At 39.5% G+C, this 20,638-nt stretch overlaps 1 long non-coding RNA gene across 1 annotated transcript in view; it reads right to left on the bottom strand.

Annotated features, from left to right (window-relative positions):
- LOC108176990 (uncharacterized) overlaps nt 1-20,638 on the bottom strand; it is a 102,027-nt gene that overhangs the window by 76,878 nt on the left and 4,511 nt on the right. The window lies entirely within an intron of this gene.

Genomic DNA, 20,638 nt, shown 5'->3' with positions numbered 1-20,638 from the left:
TGCGCCTCTCAGTCAATGGACAAGGTGCCTCAGGTCATTAGAAAGGGAACCTTGCTTGGTGAACTGAGTCTAAGCTCAGAATATCCAGAGGGACCCGGTGAAGTGTTTTCTTGTTCTGTCAGTTACTCCGCAAAAAGTGATCTAAGGATAAAGGTTGTTGACAGAGATTAAAAGCCTTGTTTTTCCATATCTGAATTAAAGAATATTGTATAAATGATTCAACAGCTAAGTTTCAGTTCATATCACCATGTTTATCTATATACAAACGTGGTGGGTGTGCTGAGGTTTTTCCTACTGATTTTGCACGCTATGGAAGAGAGGACAATTACCTGTTATGATGATTCTCCTTCTCACCTTCACATTTTAAAACGTTATTTATTTGATGGACACAGACAGATTCACTCCCCAAATTCTTAAAACAGCAATGCCAAAGTCTGGAGCCAACAATACTAACCCATTCTCCCACGTGGGTGGCAGGGACCCAACTACTTGAACCCTCACCTGCTATCTCCCAGAGTGTGCATTAGCAGGAAGCCAGGATCAGGAGCAGATCCAAGACCCAAACCTAGGCACACTGATTTAGGATGCACACACCTCAAGCCCCTTCTTAACTACTGTGCAAGCACCTGCCCCCACTTTCACATTTTTCCTGCAGGTGTCAGCACTGAAAAATGCATGTTGATATAGTCCGTCTACGTATCTAGTACATGAGATTTAAATTTTTTATGCACAGTAGCAAATTGCCCTTAGCCATTTTACTAAGGTTAACAATGCCCTACATCCAAAATAACAAAGATCAATGAAGCCCTAACAAATTAATTAAGTTAATTGGCTCTAAGAGAAAAGCATTCTGTGACTCAGTGTCACCAATCACCATGAACCATCTCCAATTACTCCTTAGTAATGACCAATTTTTAGACTGCTACTTTTATTACTTAACCTGCCCATTGAAGGTGTGAACAGTGCAACTTGGATACAATAGTTTAGTGCTACTTTATTCCCATTTTTCTTTAACAAATGGCTACTTGTTGCTATTCATATACCTTATCCATTATCCTTAGGTAAAAGGTTATTGAACTTGAATATTATCTAAGCCAAGTGGATTTGGGCCAACTATTCCATATGTGAGGATTTGCTCTTTGACTCATAGTAGTTTGGGCTTTGTTCCAATACTACTCAAATAATTTCAAAATTCCTTATCTCTTTCAGACACCCAGAATGTTCATCAATCCTTTGAACTTAGACATAAACAGAATTCCCAGTTATTTGAACCCACGGAAGTATATAGTTTCCTTTCTTTTATAGGTTACGACCTATCCATCATCCCTCACGTACACATGCATGGGTGCACATACACATACACAGTCACACTGTACTCTAACTTGCAGTCTTAAAGAAGCATACAGCTGCTATGAATATTTACAACACATTAACAAAGCAGAGGTAACTCAATTGCAGGTAGTCGGAATGGATGGCATAAAGAGAAAAGTTCTTACACTCAACAATCTGTCTTTTCCAGATTTAAAGCACCTAAGACATTTTACATCTAGGTAGATCATAAGAAGTGTTTCCAGTCATGATTCAGTCCCATGCCCCTTTTTCAATACTTTCCAGATAGCACCAATAACACTTTGTTGTGTTATGGTGAACAGAATGTTTAGTCCAATGAAAGGGCAGTAGTAATTACTGTCATGAAAGGTGGAGACTGAGGCAACTAGAGACGGTGGTTGTCTCCTTACTAGGTAATACCGCTGGAAAATAGACCTTGATTATTTCATGGTGATTATTTGCTGATTATTACTCAAAGGTACCACATAGCAGAGAAAGTATGATTCAAGGAGATGCCTGGACAGTATAGTATATAGCCATAGTTTTGTATATTAAATGCAGTATTCAGAAATAAATACTGGACTTGGTGTGCAGAGAACCTGAGGTGAAATGATTTACCTTGCTTTGAATTCTGACTCAAAAGGCTGCACTTTTAAACAGCAGGGCAGGTTATGAGAAAGATCCAGGTGCTCTAGAATCTAAGAAAAGCAGATTCATTAGGTAAGGGGAAAAGCGAAGACTAGAACAAGTCAAGGGATCTAGCTAAGTAGAGTGCACTCCCTCAATCCCATCTCTCTGTATCCAGGATCTCAGTTTCTGGCAGTCCCATTTTCACCTCTGCATTTAGCCTTTATGAACCATTCCAAGCCCTGAGACTAAATCTTCTAGCTCCTCTTCCCACAACTATCTCCATTGCTCAGGTTGTTTATTTCAGTATAACAAACAAGGAATCTATCTTACCCAAATTATTGGTTCATCTTCTAACTAACCAGAAAACTGGGCACTATCACTTTGGATTAAGGGTCTATTTCTTCTCTGAAAGGCTGCAACCAGGCGGCACATGCCAATTAAAAATACACTTATAGAGGCCGGTGCCGCGGCTCAATAGGCTAATCCTCCACCTAGCGGCACGGGCACACCGGGTTCTAGTCTGGTCGGGGCACCGGATTCTGTCCCGGTGGCCCCTCTTCCAGGCCAGCTCTCTGCTGTGGCCAGGGAAGGCAGTGGAGGATGGCCCAAGTGCTTGGGCCCTGCACCCACATGGGAGACCAGGAGGAAGCACCTGGCTCCTGCCTTTGGATCAGCGCGATGCGCCGGCCATAGTGTGCCGGTCACGATGGCCATTGGAGGGTGAACCAATGGCAAAAGGAAGACCTTTCTCTCTGTCTCTCTCTCACTGTCCACTCTGCCTGTCAAAGATTAAAAAAAAATTTTTTTAAAAATACACTTATAGAACATGTAGAGGGTAGTTCCAAGATGGCAGAGTAGGGAGTGAGCATACAGCTCCAATCCAGGAGAAGATAGTTTAAAAAAAGTTGAGAGAGTGTAGTCTCAGGGAAGAGCCAGAGAGAAAACAGCAAAGGAAACTCTACTGAAATTAGAGGGACATGGTGGACCCACGTGGAAGGCATGGATGTCCACAGCTTTGGACTCCAACAGCCAAGAGCCTAACCAGCAACTGAGAGGCTATGCACCAGTGCTGGAAAGTGAGGTGAGAGCAGACCCACAGCATCCCAAGCCACTGGCAGTAAAGCTTCAGAAGAGCCGAGAGGGAACCTGGCTTGCAGCCCTGTGGGGGATAGTGCACCTGTGAAACTAGAGGAGAAAAAAAAAAAGGATGGCACGTTTCTCTTTCCTGATCACTTCACAACAGCATCCTGTAAGAAGCTGGTAGAGTGGCACCATTTTTTTTTTTTTTTTTGACAGAGTGGACAGAGAGAGAGAGAGAGAAAGGTCTTCCTTTTGCTGTTAGTTCACCCTCCAATGGCCGCCGCGGTCGGCGCGCTGCGGCCGGCGTACCGCACTGATCCGATGGCAGGAGCCAGGTGCTTCTCCTGGTCTCCCATGGAATGCAGGGCCCAAGTACTTGGGCTATCCTCCACTGCACTCCCTGGCCACAGCAGAGAGCTGGCCTGGAAGAGGGGCCACCGGGACAGAATCCGGTGCCCTGACCAGGACTAGAACCTGGTGTGCCAGCGCTGCAAGGTGGAGGATTAGCCTAGTGAGCCACAGCGCTGGCCAAGTGGGCACCATTTTGGACATACCTAACAGCTGTACCAGCTAGTTTCCATGCCCAGCAACCAGCCAAAAGGACGAGCGGAGACTCCTGACTCTGGTAGGGAGAACTACTGGGGCTAGGAGCTTGTGACTGTGTGAGGCTTCTATACCCAGACTGTGAAAAAAACTGAGGGTGTGTGGGAGGATTCACAGTGTGGCTGCAACTCACAGTGTGGCTGCAACTTTGGAATCTCCCACATGCTCAGGGCTTCCCCGTTACCAGGTGAGAGACATTTCTGGGAAATCTAAACTTGATGCCGGGGACTGCATAGATCCTTTGTGTGGTCCTTGGGACAGAGTGGACGAATATCATACCCACTAGAGCTAGCGCTCGGGTACTGGTCTCCTTTGAGGAGAGGAGCTCAGCTGAGCAGAAAACAAATTCCCGGCCGGTGCCACGGCTCAATAGGCTAATCCTCCACCTTGCGGCGCTGGCACACCGGGTTCTAGTCCCAGTTGGGGCACCAGATTCTGTCCCGGTTGCCCCTCTTCCAGGCCAGCTCTCTGCTGTGGCCAGGGAGTACAGTGGAGGATGGCCCAAGTGCTTGGGTCCTGCACCCCATGGGAGACCAGGGTAAGCACCCGGCTCCTGGCTTCAGATCAGTGTGGTGCGCCAGCTGCAGCGCGCCAGCCACAGTGGCCATTAGAGAGTGAACCAACGGCATAGGAAGAGCTTTCTCTCTGTCTCTCTCTCTCACTGTCCACTCTGCCTGTGCAAAAAAAAAAAAAAAAAAAAAAAAAAAAAAAAAAAAAAAAAAGATTTACCACACACCAAACCTGGGTGTGTCACCTTAGGCATGCCTTTAACCCTGGAGAACTGAACAGAACTCCCTGGCCACACCCACTACAAGCCTCTACATATTCATTGAAAGCAGACATTCCACTTATCTACAGAGCCATAGTACAAAGATAAAATCTGCCACAAGGAAAAAGAAAAACAAAAACAAGCATTTCCACAAATGCCAACAAATAATAAATGCACCAATTCAAGAAACAAGAATAAGGGAGACAACAGAACACACCCAAAATCACACAACACTTCAATACTAGATTGTGAAGATAAGATGGAAGAAATACAAGAAGTAGAATTCAAAAAAATTGATCATAAGATTACATAGAAGTAATCAGAAGCAAATGCACAAACAACTGAAATCCATAAAGGACATGAAAGATAGTTTCTCCCATGAAATTGAGATCTTAAAGAGAAATCATAATGAAATGAAGAATTCAATAGAACAAATAAAAATGCAGTGGAGAGCCTTAACAACAAAATTGGTGAAGCAGAAGAGAGAATATCAGACTTGGAAGACAAAGCACAGGAAATTATACAGTCAAACCAAATACAAGAAGAGTAAATTAGAAAACTAAAAAACTCTTGGGAATCTACAGGATAGTATTAAATGACCCAAAATATGAGTTCTAGGATTTCCTGAAGGCGTGGAGAGAGAGAGAAAGGTTTAGAATGCCTTTTTAGTGAAATAAAAACAGAAAACTTCCCTAATTTGGAGAAAGAAAGGGACATCCAAGTACAGGAAGCACACACGACTCCTAATAGACATGACCAGAAAGATCCTCGCCATGACTTGTTGTAATCAAACTCACCACAGTAAAACATGAAGAGAAGATTCTAAAATGTCCGCAAGAGAAACACCAGGTTACTTTCAGAGATTCTCCAATTAGACTCAAAGCAACTTCTCATCAGAAATCCTATAGATTAGGAGAGAATGGTGAGATATAGTCCAAGTCTTAAGAGAAAAGAATTGTCATTCCAGAATATTATACCCTGCAAAACTCTCATTTATGAAGGAAGGTGCAATAAAGACCTTCCTTAACAGACATTGAAAGAATTTGTCACTACCCATTGAGCCCTCCAAAAGATGCTTAAGGATGTGTTGCACTCAGAAACACAGAAACATGGTCATCACTATGAAAGAATGTAAAGGAATAAAATTTCTCAGTAAAAGTTGAAAGGAAAATCAAAGTAAAAAACAGGAATGTTTTTGGAAAAATGGCAGGCAAAGTCATTACATATCAATAGTAACCTTGAATATAAATGGCCTCAACTCCCCAGTTAAAATACAGAGACTAGCTAAATGAATTAAAAAAAAAAAAAACCCATCCATTTGCTGCCTACAAGAAACACATATCACCAACACAGATGTATACAGACTGAAAGTGAAAGGATGCAAAAAGATTTCCATGTCAACATAAAGCAAAAAAAAAAAAAAAAAAAAGAGCTGGTGTAGCCATCTTATTATCAAACAGCATAGACTTTAACACAAAAACTGTTAAAAGAGATAAAAAGGGCCACTATGTAATGATTAAGGGATCAATTCAACAGGAAGATGTAACTATTATAAACGTATACACACCTAGTTACCAAGCACCTGGCTATTTAAAAGAAATGTTAAAGGATTTAAGGGAGACTTAGACTCCAATACAATAGATACAATAGCAATGGGGGACTTCAATACTCCACTTTCAGCAATGGACAAATCAACCAAACAGAAAATCAGCAAAGAAATAGCAGATTTAAATGACACCATGGACCAAAAGGACCTAACAGATATCTACAGTACTTTTCATCCTACAGTTGCAGAATACACATTCTTCTAAGCATTTCATGGAGCTTTATCTAGGATTGACCACATATTAGGCCATAAAGCAAGTCTCAGCAAATTCAAAAAAACCAAAATCATACCATGCATCTTCTCAGACCACAATGGAATGAAGCTAGAAATCAGCAACTCAGGAATCTCTAGAGCATATGCAAACATATGGATACTAAAAAATATGCTCCTGAATGAACAGTGGGTCATAGAAGAAATTAAAAGAGAAATCAAAAAATTTCTGGAAACAAGATGACAATACAACATATCAAAACGTAAGGGATACAGCAAAAGCACTGGTAAAGAAAAGTTTATAACAAGAGGGGCCTACATCAAGAAACTGGAAAAGCATAAATAAATGAGCTATCAATGCATCACAAGGATCTAGAAAAACTACTGCAAACCAAACCCAAAGCTAGTAGAAGAGAAATAATTAAAATAACAGAAGAAATCAACAAAAATGTATTAAAAAATACAAAAGATCAGCAAGATGAAGAGCTGGTTTTTTCAAAAAATAAACAAAATTGACACACCAATGGCCCAACTAACAACAAAAAGGAGAGAGAAGACCTAATTCAATAAAATTAGAGATGAAAAAGGGAATTTAACAACAGATACCACAGAAATAAAAAGAATCATCAGAAATTACTACAAAGAGCTGTATGCTAAAACTAGAAGAAATGGATATATTCCTGGGCAATACAACCTACCTAAATTGAGCCATGAAGACTTAGAAAACCTATATGGACCCATAACCAAGATGGAAATACAATCATTAATAAAAGCCCTCCTAAAACAAAGAAAAGCCCAGGCCCAGGTGGCTTCACTGCTGAATTCTACCAGACATTTAAAGAAATAACTCCAATTCTTTTCAAGTTATTCAAACAATTGAAAGGGAGGGAATCCTCCCAAATTCTTTCTGTGAAGCCAGCATCACCTTAATTCCTAAACCTAAAAAAGATACAACAGAGAAAGAATTACAGACTAAGTTCCCTGATGAACACAGACACAAAATTCAACAAAATTCTATCTAATCGAATCCAACAACATGTCAGAAAAATCATCTACCCAGACCAAGTAGATTTTATCCATGGTATGCAGGGATTGTTCAACATTTTCAAATCAATGTGATATATCACATTAACAAACTGCTGAACAAAAATCATATGATTATCTCAATAGGTGCAGAGAAAGCATTTGATAAAATACAACACCCTTTCATGAGGAAAACTAGAAGCAAACTGAGTATAGAAGGAACATTCCTCAACACAATCAAGGCAATTTATGACAAATCCATGGCCAGCATCATATTGAATGGGGAAAAGTGGGAAGCATTTCCACTGTGATCTGGTACCAGACAAAGATGCAGCTATTCACCACTGCTATTGAATATAGTCCTGGAAGTTGTAGCCAGGGCCATTAGTCAAGAAAAAGAAATCAAAGGGATACAAATTGGGAAAGTGGAAGTCAAACTGTTCCTATTTGCAGATGACGTGATTCTATATTCAGGGGAGCTACACGAAGAGTGTGTTGGAACTTGTAGAAAAGTTTGGTAAAGTAGCAGGATATAAAATCAATACACAAAAATCAACAACGTTTGTATACCCAGACAATGCCATATCTGAGATCAACCCCATTCACAATAGCTACAAAAAAATCAAATACTTTGGAATACACTTAACCAAGGGTGTCAAAGATCTCTATGATAAGAATTACAAAACATTAAAGAAAGAAATAGAAGATATTTTTAAAAATGGAAAAATCGTCCATGTTCATGGAATAGAAGAATCAATATCATCAAAATGTCCATTCTTCTGAAAGAAGTTTACAGATTCAGTGTGATACCAATCAAAATACCAAAGACATTCTTCTGAGATCTGGAAAAAATGATGCTGAAATTCATATGGTGGCTGGTGCTGTAGCGTAGCGGGTAAAGCCACCGCCTTCAGTGCTGGCATCCCATAAGGGTGCCAGTTCGAGTCCCAGCTACTGCACTTCTGATCCAGCTCTCTGCTATGGCCTGGCAAATGGTCCAAGTTCTTGGGCCCCTGCACCTGCGTGGGAGACCTACAAGAAGCTCCAGGCTCCTGTCTTCAAATTGGCACAGCTCTGGACATTGTGGCCTATTGTGGAATGAACCAGCAGATGGAAGACCTCTCTCTCTCTCTCTGCCTCTCCTCCTCTCTCTGTGTAACTCTAACTTTCAAATAAATAAATAAATATCTTTTTAAAAAAATAAATTCATATGGATTCATGGTACTGTAGACCATGAATAGCTAAAGAAATCTTATACAACAAAAACAAAGCTGGAGGCATCACAATACCATATTTCAAGACATACTACAAGGCAGTTATAATTAAAACAGCTTGGTATTGGTATAAAAATAGATGGATAGACCAATGGAAGACAACAGAATAACCAGAATTCAATCCAAACATCTACAGCCAACTTATATTTAACAAACCAATCCTGGAAACCAATCCCTGGAAAAAAAGACAGTCTATTCAAAAAAGTGTGCTGGGGAAACTGGATATATGTGAGCAGAAGTGTGAGACAAGACCCTTACCTTATACTTTATTCAAAAATCAACTCAGAATGGATCAAGGATCTAAATCTACAAACTGATATCATTAAATTGCTATAGGAAAGCATCAGGGAAAATGCAAAACATTGACATGGGTAAAGATGTCTTGGAAAACACCCCAGAAACATAGGCAATTAAAGCAAAAATAGAAAAATGGGACTACATCAACCTAAGAAGCTTCTGCACTACAAAGCAAGTACTCCACAAAGAGACAACTGACAGAACATGAGAAAATATTTCCAAAGTATGCAGCTGATAAAGGATTAATATCCAGAGTCTATAAAGAGCTCAAGAAACTCAACAACAACAAAACAATCCAGTCAAATGGGAGAAGGACATGAAGAGACATTCTTCAAAGGATGAAATTCAAATGGCCAACAGACACATGAAAAAATGCTCAGGATCACTAGCCATCAGGGAAATACAAATCAAAACCACAGTGATGTTTCACCTCACCCCAGTTAGAATGACTATCATCCAAAAATCAGAAAAGAATAAATGTTGGTAAGGATGTGAGGAGAAAAGATACCCTAATCCACTGTTGGAGGGAATGTAAACTAGTACAACCATTATGGAAGACAGTATGGAGATTCCTCAGGGATCTGAAAATAGATCTACCATATGACCCAGCCATCCCACTCTTGGGAATTTACCCAAAGGAAATGAAATCAGTGTATAAAAGAGTTATCTGTACCCCCATGTTTATTGCAGCTCAGTTCACAACAGCTAAGATATGGAATCAACCCAGATGTCCATTAACTGATGACCGGATAATTAAAATGTGCTATGTGTGTGTGTATACATATATACATATACATATACATACATACATACATATATATATATATATATATATATATAGAGAGAGAGAGAGAGAGAGAGAGAGAGAAAGAATGGAGTACTACTCAGCCATAAAAAATAGTGAAATTCTGTCTTTTGCAACAAAGTGGATGCAACTGGAAACCATTATGTTTAGTGAAATAAGCCTGTCTCAAAAGGACAAATATATGTTTTCTCTGACTTATGGAATGTAGAATACAAAAAAATCTATAGGAATGAAAATGGTCAGTTTGGGATATGATTGTCATTTTTAACTTGGTTTTATATGCCTATGGAACTATGGTCTTCCTGCTTCTTACTTGCTGAATATTATGATTAGTAGCAAGTTAAGCCCATGAATATAGAGTGAACTAAAATTATGTCCTTGCAAAAACTGATGAAGAGTGGGAAAGAAAGGAGGGGATTTGAGGTGAGCAGGGGAATGAGGGAAGTATGGTTGTCTTCCTGGTACTGTACCTATGGAATGCATGAAATAGGTCCTCTTTATAATAATTAAAATTTAACAAGAAGAAATTTGTATGCTGAGAAGCTATTCCAATCTGCAGAGTGACACCAAAGCAATGCATCAAAACCAGCAGTCTCAGACACAGGGTGATGAGACTGGCTAGCTACTGATTATTTTCCTTTGTGAAGAAAAAATAATGGGAGGATGGAAAACCATTCTCTATCACTTAAGTACTAAAGTGGACTGGTTGAGTAAGACCTTTGGCCATTTTTCTCATGTTCCCCCACCCTATGTAACTCCAAGAGGAAGAGAAAGTCCAAAGAAGATGTGATTTCTTTTAAAACAACAAAACAAAATCCCTGCTATAAGTAATCACCTCCAAATATTGACTTTTTAAGACTAACTTTTATTTCCCTATGGAAATGACTACATAACACACAGGCTATGAAAGATTTTCTCACAAACGCCCATTGAAAGCAAGGGGTGACACCCATCTAGAACTGCACTATCCTATCCATTGTAGGATCCCCAACACATGCAGCAGCTGCAGGCATACTTTACTTCTGGTTATCTACTGATCCCAGATACTTTAAAGTACCAGGCACTTGGCCTAGGCACTGAGTTTCCCATGTACATGGCAAATAAGAAAGAGAAGATGGCAAAAAGAGAAAGATGCAGTGATTTGGAGTGACAAGTTTTCACCTGAAAGTAGGAGCTTCCCTTTTTTGTTCCCACTGTGTGAACTTCTAGCATATAGTCAGTGCACTAAAATGCTATATTGGAAACACACGGCATCTGGGCTTTTGGCCAAAAAATGTAGGGAAAAAATTAGCAAGCCTAATGCTTCATGAGAAATTCTTGGCTTACATAATATTTTAATAACGTTTAGCTACATGTGCCAATAAAGCAGAGAGATGACATAATGATTTATGACTTAAATATCATATCATCTCTGAAATGTCTAGTATCATCCTGTATCAAACAGCACAAGAGAAGTAAAATCACTGGGAAAAGAAGAGAGAAGCAATCAGTTCAGATGTTAATAGCATGCATATTGGATAAACCACCACAGAAAAATTTTGCTATAAAGATCATGGTTAACATACTTGGATACTGAGCAGATAGGCTATGATTCTTACCAGTAAAATCTCATTTAATTGCAAAAAAATTCTATGAGGTAAATAGAATAATCTCATTTTAAGGATTGATTATCAGAGAGGCTAACTTGCCAGAGATTTAGTGAAACTGAGATGCAAATTCAGGTGATAAGACTTCAAAGCCTACGCTGTTAGTAGTATACTATATTAGGCTCAAGATTAAATTCATGAGTTGATTAATGCATTTTGGGAATAAATGATTTATATGATAACTGATACATAATTTTAAAATATACAAATTTATGGAGGAAACCAGTGAAAAAGAAATGGACCAGAAATTAGAAGACCCCAGTCCTAGTCCTGGTTCTTTCATATACTGGATACATGGCCTTGGATTTACTATTTAAACACTAAGTCCCCATTTCCTCATTTGCAAAAAGGAAAACTAAAATACATAACTGTCCTGTTGTTCTCATTGAGTTTTTGTTCATCTCAAATGAAATGATGGTGAAAGGACTGTATGACATGGGAAGCACCATCTAGCATGAAATATTGATACTGAGAACCTAAAACCTTTGCCACATATTAGTGGGTTCTATCTGGCATTGTTCAAAATCATTTAAAAAATGTACATCTTAATACTTCTTGGCCTTGTGGCAAAGATCAAGTATAGTAAAAAAGAAAAAAAAAGTGCATTTTTTCCTCTGAATCCAAATGGATATTCCATGTCTGTGATGGTGACATCATATAAAATGACATCAATTTTGATGAAATATTATATAAAATTGACTCTAGAATATTGATATCCCTGAAGATCTGGAAAGCAAAAGTGCTTAATTAGTCTTAGAGGGCCTCAACCTTGAGTCTCTTGGGAGAAAAAAAAAGAAACTTACATTCAAAATATAAAATTACATGAGAAAATGCACCACCAATATGAGAATCACAAGACACAATGAACAGAAATACCAGCACAAGAACAAGAAATAATAGTAAAACCACCTGTAAGAGAATTTAAAGTATTCATGTCTTCCAATCATCATGTGAAAATGTGCTCAAAGTCATCCTTCATCAGGAATCAAATAAAAACTGCCTACATGGCTAAAACAACAGACTGACAATTCAAGCACGCAAAGTTTGGGATTCTCACAGGCTGCTAAAGGGAATGTAAATGGTACAGCCAGGATGGAAACTGGCATTTTCTACTGAGGCTAAATATGTGCCTACACCAGGAACCAACAATTCCATGCCCGGGCATACATCCAAGAACTGAATTTATGCATTCAAGAAATGAAAGGCTCTGTCTACAAAAGGACTGACACATAAATGTTCATTGCAGCTTTATTCATAAGCATCAAAAAAAAAAAAAAAACTAAACTAAAAAAGCTCTGACCATGGCCATCAGTAGAATGGATAAATGGCATCATATCTACACAATGAAAACTATGAGTGGTATATTAAGGAAACATGGCCAACCTCACACTGTGTTGAGTGAAGGGTAGACAATAAAGAAAAATACCTGCTGTTATGATTGTGCACATAAAACACTCAACAACCTCAACAGCCAAAAAGCAAACTGCTGATGAAGTACATCACACACGAGTGAGCCCGGGTAAGCAGTTAGTCTGGAAAGGGGCAGGAGGGAATCTATTGTAACAGAATGCTTTATACCGTGTTTTAATTTGTGCCCTGTCTGGTCATTATGCAAGGAACCTTCAGAAGTTCATGGAAAATGTGTTTTATGGAAAAAAAAAAAAAGCTGCATGGATTTAAAAAAATTTTGTACCAAGATAAACTTTTCTTTCAATTGCATTTTCCATAAGCTTAAAATTGTTTTTTCAAAATAAATGTGTATTTATTTGAGGGGTGAGGAAGAGAAACTCGGGTAGACCTATTGGCTCCCAGAGTCTCCAATGGAAAAAAGCTAGGATGGGGAACAGAGCTAAGACCTTAGCGGAGGCACGCCAACATGGAATGTGTGTGTCCTGACTGCTGTGCCAAATGCCCAACCCCTTGTGAACATATATTTTTAAAGGATCATAAATTTATAACAACCCAATAGAACTTATCAGAAGAAAATAAAAATTCTAACTAAAAATTTAGTTGACAGATTACACAGCAATTAAGCTCAAATGATTCCAATTCTTCCCATATGAGATAGGTCTAGAAGGTAGCACAGAACAGCAGGTAGACTATACATAAAAATCAGGACCGGCATTGTGGTACAGTGAGTTAAAATGCTGGCTGCAAAGCTATCATCTCATGTAAGTGCCAGTGCAAGTCCCAGATGCTCCACTTCAGATCCAGCACCCAGCTAATGCACCTGGGAAAGCAGCAGTTGATAGCCTAAGTGCTTAGGCCCTGCCACCCACGTGGGAGACCTGCTTAGAGTTCTGGGTTCCTGGGTTCAGCCTGACTCTACCCTGTCTGTTGTGGCCATTTGGGGAGTGAACCAGCTGGGGAAAGATCTTTCTGTTTCTCCCTCTCTCTCTTTAACTCTGCCTTTCAAATCAATCATTCTGTCTGTCTGTCTATCTATCTATTTGAACAAAGAGAATATGAGGAGAAAATGAGAAGGTCCCAGTGGGAGGGGAGAGAAATGGTTGAAAAGTGTTCAGAGAGCCAGGAAGTCATTCCTAAAAATTTCGGACTCAGATGATTTCAAAGTTATTGCAAACTTTCAAAGAAAAGGTAATCCTTAGTGCACTTAAATTACTCCAATCCAGGGAGAAAGAATATACATCAATTCTTTTTTATAAGGAGTCATAACATTTATCAGAAAATGAGGCTGGGATAACAAAAATAATAATACACACCTATATCACTTACAAATATTGATGGAAAACTAAAAGGGATAAAGTATTACATTGTACATCAACAGTCAGAACAAGGGCTGATCAAGTCACTGTTTTCTCAGAGTGTCCATTTCACTTCAACAGGTTTCCCCTTTGGTGCTCAGTTAGTTGTCGCCGATCAGGGAGAACATGATATTTGTCCCTTTGGGACTGGCTTAATTCACTCAGCATAATGTTTTCCAGATTCCTCCATCTTGTTGCAAATGACCGGATTTCGTTGTTTTTGACTGCTGTATAGTATTCTATAGAGTACATGTCCCATAATTTCTTTATCCAGTCTACTGTTGATGGGCACTTGGGTTGGTTCCAGGTCTTAGCTATTGTGAATTGAGCTGCAATAAACATTAATGTGCAGACAGCTTTTTGGTTTGCCAATTTAATTTCCTTTGGGTAAATTACAAGGAGTGGTATGGCTGGGTTGTATGGTAGGGTTATATTCAGGTTTCTGAGGAATCTCCAGACTGACTTCCATAGTGGCTTGACCAGTTTGCATTCCCACCTACAGTGGGTTAGTGTCCCTTTTTTCCCACATCCTCTCCAGCATCTGCTGTTGGTAGATTTCTGTATGTGAGCCATTCTCACCGGGGTGAGGTGAAACCTCATTGTGGTTTTGATTTGCATTTCCCTGATTGCTAGTGATCTTGAACATTTTTTCATGTGCCTGTTGGCCATTTGGATTTCCTCTTTTGAAAAATGTCTATTGAGGTCCTTGGCCCATCTCTTAAGTGGGTTGTCACCCTTGATCTGACTGTAGATGTACAATGTAATACTTTATCCCTTTTAGTATTTTTTTTGTTCTAGTACTATTGGTTGAACTTTGTAATTAACACACAATTATTCTTAGTGTTTAAATTTTAACGGAAAAGTGATCCCTGTTAAATATAAGAGTGGGAATAAGAGTGGGAGGAGATGTACAATTTGAGACATGCTCAATCGGACTTGCCCCAAATGGTGGAGTTAGAAATGTGCCAGGGTATTCCAATACAGTCCCATCAAGATGGCATGTACCAATGCCATCTCACTAGTCCAAGTGATCAATTTCAGTTCACAATTGATCACACTGATAGGTCTAAGAGTCAAAGGGATCACACAAACAAGACTAGTGTCTGCTAATATTAACTGATAGAATCAAAAAGGGAGAGAACGATCCAACATGGGAAGCTGGATACACAGCAGACTCATAGAATGGCAGATGTCCTAAACAGCACCCTGGCCTCAGAATCAGCCCTTCAGGCATTCAGATCTGGCTGAAGAGCCCATGAGAGTATTTTAGGCATGGAAAGCCAAGACACTCTGGAAAAAAAAAACAAAAACAAAAACAAAAAAAAACCTAAATGAAAGATCTCTGCGAGTGAGATCCCAGTGGAAAGAACGGGGCCATCAAAGGAGGTACCTTTCTCTGAAGGGAGGAGAGAACTTCCACTTTGACTATGACCCTGTCAGAATAAGATCGAAGTCGGCAAACTCAAAAGGCTTCCATAGCCTTGGCAACTCATGACTAGAGCCTAGGGAGATTACTGATGCCATAAACAAGAGTGTCAAATTGTTAAGTCAACAACAGGAGTCACTGTGTACTTACTTCTCATGTGGGATCTGTCCTTAATATGTTGTCCAATGTGAAATAATGCTAAAACTAGTACTGAAACAGTATTTTACACTGTGTGTTTCTGTGTGGGTGCAAACTGATGAAATCTTTACTTAATATATACTAAATCAATCTTCTGTATATAAAGATAATTGAAAATGAATCTTGATGTGAATGGAATGGGAGAGGGAGCGGGAGATGGGAGGGGTGCGAGTGGGAGGGAAATTATGGGGGGAAGCCATTGTAATCTATAAACTGTACTTTGGAAATTTATATTTACTAAATAAAAGTTAAAAAAATATTGATGGAAAACTAAAAAAATTAACAAAAACAGTCCAGAATTAATTAAAAATAAAATGTTCACCATGACCAAGTAGAGCTTACCTCAGGAATGTAAAACAACCTCAACATTTTAAATCTAGTGATTTGCTTCAACATATTAATTGACTAAAGAAGAGGAAAATCATTTTAATAGATGCCAGTAAAGGCACTTTATAAAGTTCATCATCTATCATTGATAAAAAATAGAAAAGTAGAAAAGACATACTACCTTAAAAAGACAAATGCATCAATGAAACATTCAAGAACTATTTTATTAAAATCACTAGGAAGAAAACAAGCATACCTGTTATCACCATTCTTATTTACCATTGGCTTAAACATATCAACAAATGCTGGCTAAAAAAAAAAAAAACAAATAGAACACAAAATATTAAGGAAGTGGCATCACAGTTATAATTATTTTATTTTTTAACCTTTATTTAGTAAATATAAATTTCCAAAGTACAGCTTATGGATTACAACAGCTTTCTCCCCCCATAACCTCCCTCCCACTCACACCCCTCCCATCTCCTGCTCCCTCTCCCATTCCATTCACATCAAGATTCATTTTCAATTATCTTTATATACAGAAGATCGATTTGGTATATATTATAATTATTTTAGAAACCATTCTATTTTAGGTACCTGGGACATGTGCTCAATTCCTTACAAACTCAATGCTCTGTATCTACACACCTCTGAAACATGGATGTTGGTGTCTCCGTTTCACAGAAGATACTGCAGCTCAGAAATATTAAGGGATGCTGTTCCAAGCTTCCAGTCAAGCAAATGGTACAACTGGTATTTGATCCCCAATCTTTCTGACTGTAAAGTTCTGTGAATTTAAACAGAAGGTTCTGGTACATCTCATGCATCTCCCACAATTCCTGCAGTTTCTTTTTTTTTTTAAACATTGACTTTCAAATACATAGTAAATTTCTGTAGGTTTACAGAGAGATTATTTTATTAACCCATTTATTCTTGTAATAGGTAAGATAATCTGATGTTTTAAATTAGCAACAAATCTTAAATGTTTAATTTCAGTGTGAACCTGTTTAGAAAAACAGGACTTAGTGAAAGCGTTTCTGGCACAAATAATTTTTACTCAAGGAAAATCTAGATCTTTAACAGCTGGCCGGGGTCGGGGAGGCGGTAAGCCTGTGTGTGCTTGAGCCCAACAGGTCTAAACAGCACTTTCAAACTTTCAGCTTTGTTAATCCCTTAGACTGCTGGCGTTTGAGAAAGGTGGCAATAAGGAGCCACTCTACAGAGAGTGCTGGGAAATGTCAGGTCTCCCTTTCCAAAAATCACATGAGTCACTGGTTTTGCAAAAGCCAGTGACGTGAGAGCCCAGCACTGGATCCGGACATCCTTGAAAGCGACTCTCTCCCTGAGAGCTTCCGAAACCCTGTGGAGAGCTCCCTATAGGAAGACAGATCGCAGGCAGTGCACTTGCCTTTCTTGGTAACTGGAATATCAAATCATAATTTCAGAGCCTGGAAAGACTAGCAGTGACAGTTGGCTATTCTTTGTCTCCTCCTGGGAGAAGTCCTACCAGCTGTATTTACGACTAGCATTTTGTAGCCTACCAGTGGGAAATAATGACATGGGTACACCGTCTTCTACTGAAGAAATCATTTTTCTCCCAGAGACACCGTGACAATAAAACATGTATGCTGATTCCTGGAGCCTCGGTTCAGTACCAGTACCTGGGTTGACTGCCTCTCCATCCCCAGTGTCCTGATTAAATCCAGGAGTTGAGATGCCGGTACACTTATGATTAGAAAAACTCTAAAGACTGGTAAGATCTCCAAAGTAGTACCATAACATTTTATTACCATGTGGTTTTTTTTTCTTTCTTAGCCTTGGATTAAAAAGAGAACGAAGGGGTAGGTGTTTGGCACAGCTGCTAAGATGCCACTTAAGGCATCTGCATCTCATATCAGAGGGCGTAGTTTAAGCCTCAGCTTGGCTTCTGATTCTACCTTCCTGCTAAAAATGTATTCTGGGAAGGCAGCAAAATATGGCTCCAGTATTTGGGACCCTGATTGAATTCCTGGCTCCTGACTTCAGCCTGGTGCAGCCCTGGCTATTGCAGGCATTTGGAGAATGAATCAGTGCTTGGAAGATTCTCCCCTGCCCCCTACTTTTCAAATAAAATGAAGAAAAATATTTAAAAGAAGTTATGTAACAGCTAAAGGACTCAGTGGATTATGCCACCCTATCCTCCTCATTCCCTATCTCTAAATCTTTTTGATCACCAAATCAGATCTAATATATTAACAGGAGCTGACATTTATCAAGTTCTTATTACATGACAAGTACTATCTTGAACTCTTTTCATAGATTATCTCATATTGTTCTATTAGTTTGTTTTCTGTTGCTATAACAAAATGCTTGAATCTGGATACATTATAAAGAAATGAGACTGCTTTGGCTAATAATTTTGGAGGCTAAAAGTACAAGAGCAGGTGATCCCATAGTTTGTTCCCTAGTGTGGCCCTCTTGTCGCATGTTAGAAAGATTACATGGCAAGACAGAAAAACTGGAGAGATCAAGGGGTCAGGCTTGTTTTCTTGATAATAACCCACTCTCTTGGAAACTGATTCCAAGGACCAGCATTAATCCTTCCAAAGGTGATGCCCCCAACAACCTCCTCACCTTCTCTCACCTTCTGAGAGGCCCCTCCTCTTAATGGTTCCATCACCTGTCATACCACCACACTGGAGACCAAACTCCCAGCATATGCACCCCTTGGGGACACATTCAGGCCCTAATCAAATCAGAGTACCTTCATAATAATTCTGTGAAGTTCTCAGACGTGGGTAGACAACAGAGTCTCCAGCTAACTTTTCAATGTGCTTTACTTTATTAGAAGTATTCATACTATCTCCCTAGTGATATTTTAATTTCTAGGCCAAAGATTTTACACTTTATCTTTGCTCAACAAGATCCTGGAGAGGCAAAACACTATTACCAAATGTTTGCCACTAATGCACATGCCAAACATGGGTGCACACCTATCCTTCTGACATATTGTCCAGGGGAAAAAAATCTGGTCACTGGGATCGGCTGTCCTGAGCTTGTCATAGCTTTCCATGCACCAGGCAAGTGATTTCAGATAAGTCATTTTGCTGTCCTCCAATCAACTCCCATGCAGGACGAAGAAAATGACTGCATTCTCAGGCAGCTGCCTCACTGATCTTCATAACCAGTACCGGACAGACTCAGTCATTATTCGTCAGGCAAAAGGAGAGATGGGGACGGGTGTGCACTGCCCACTTTCCCACCTCCTCTGCTTTTGTTCTTTTCCATCTGCAGTATCGATTTTGCTACTGTCCTTCAAACACTTCCAGCTATTTCCTGCCTGCAAGATTTTACACTCGACCTTGGGCTACCTGAAGTACTATCCCCAGTTGATGACCTGGCTGACACTTTATTCAAATTTCACCCTCTTAAAGAGGCCTCTTCTAAGCTCTTATCTAAAACTACCTATCCTGGCCCCAGTTACTTTCAATCCTTATACTCGTTTTCTTTATAAATCCCTACTTATAATTACATAACATATTACTCGTCTACTTGTTTGCTGTTTCCTCCCTAGGAATGCCTTCTATCAGGGATTTTATGTTGCTCTTCTAGGCACAAATTGAAGGGAGTGATTGCCAGTAATGCTCCCCCTTCCAGACCTTGCTAATTCACCTGTGAGCTGGCTTAAATCTGGGTTGTGCATACAAACTGAATGGATATCTTTGAAGAAATGAGATGATTATTTTTGTTCATAAATAGATCTCTATCTCAAAAAGAAATGCTCTCTGAACTCATTGGAACGATAACTAACAAGAGTTATACTGCCATTCCTGTTTCAAGATAACTCCAAAAAAGTGAGTTTATAACATGCTGTTTTGATTACTAGTTTATGTAACAGTTTTATTAAGCTTATTCCAAAGCAATATGTTCCAAAGTGGTTTATATGAGGACACTAATAAAGCAGCATACCAAGCTAAGAGACCAACCAATATCTGGGCTGCTAACATGAATCGTTTCCATTGTCATTTTGAAGACTCTCCAAATTCTCAAGTTTAATATGGCTCAGGAAATCCACGAGTTCAAAATTCCTAAGTCAAAGACAAAGTCGCCAAATGCAAGGACTTCAATCCTTGATCCCAGGAGTGGTTTCAAGGACTTCACTGGTTTGTATGTAGCAATCAACACAACAGAAAATTGGGTATACGATCAGCCTGCTATTTTCTTCATTTGTCTGAAGGAGCCTAATAAGCCCTTTTTTCTTAGAAGGAAAACTGCAGATACTTCCACATTCCCCAATAAAATGCTCCTAGGATCTAAAGAGAACCTGACAGGTTTTACTCACAAGTGAACAGGTATCTGAATTGCTTCCCAGCTCTGTAAATTTTTTTGATATGTAAACATGAGCAGGTTCTCGCAGGATTCCTGAATACTGTAACTGGTGTTTTGGTGCAGCGGGTTGAGCCACTACTTGCAATGCCAGCATCCCCATGTTGGAGTGCCAGTTCAAGTACTGGCTGCTCGGCTTCCAGTCCAACCCTCTGCTAATGCAGCTCACAGAGCTGCAAAGGGTGGCCTAGGGACGAGCTGCTGCCACTCTTAAAGGAGAACAGGATCGAGTTCCTGGCTCCTGCTCAGGCTGGACCAGCCCTGGCTGTTGTGGTCATCTGAGGA

The sequence above is a fragment of the Oryctolagus cuniculus genome, chromosome 9 (assembly GCF_964237555.1).
Source record: "Oryctolagus cuniculus chromosome 9, mOryCun1.1, whole genome shotgun sequence".
Taxonomy (NCBI): domain Eukaryota; kingdom Metazoa; phylum Chordata; class Mammalia; order Lagomorpha; family Leporidae; genus Oryctolagus; species Oryctolagus cuniculus.
Note: the sequence above shows the minus strand (reverse complement) of the source record. Positions and strands in the feature narration are given on the sequence as shown.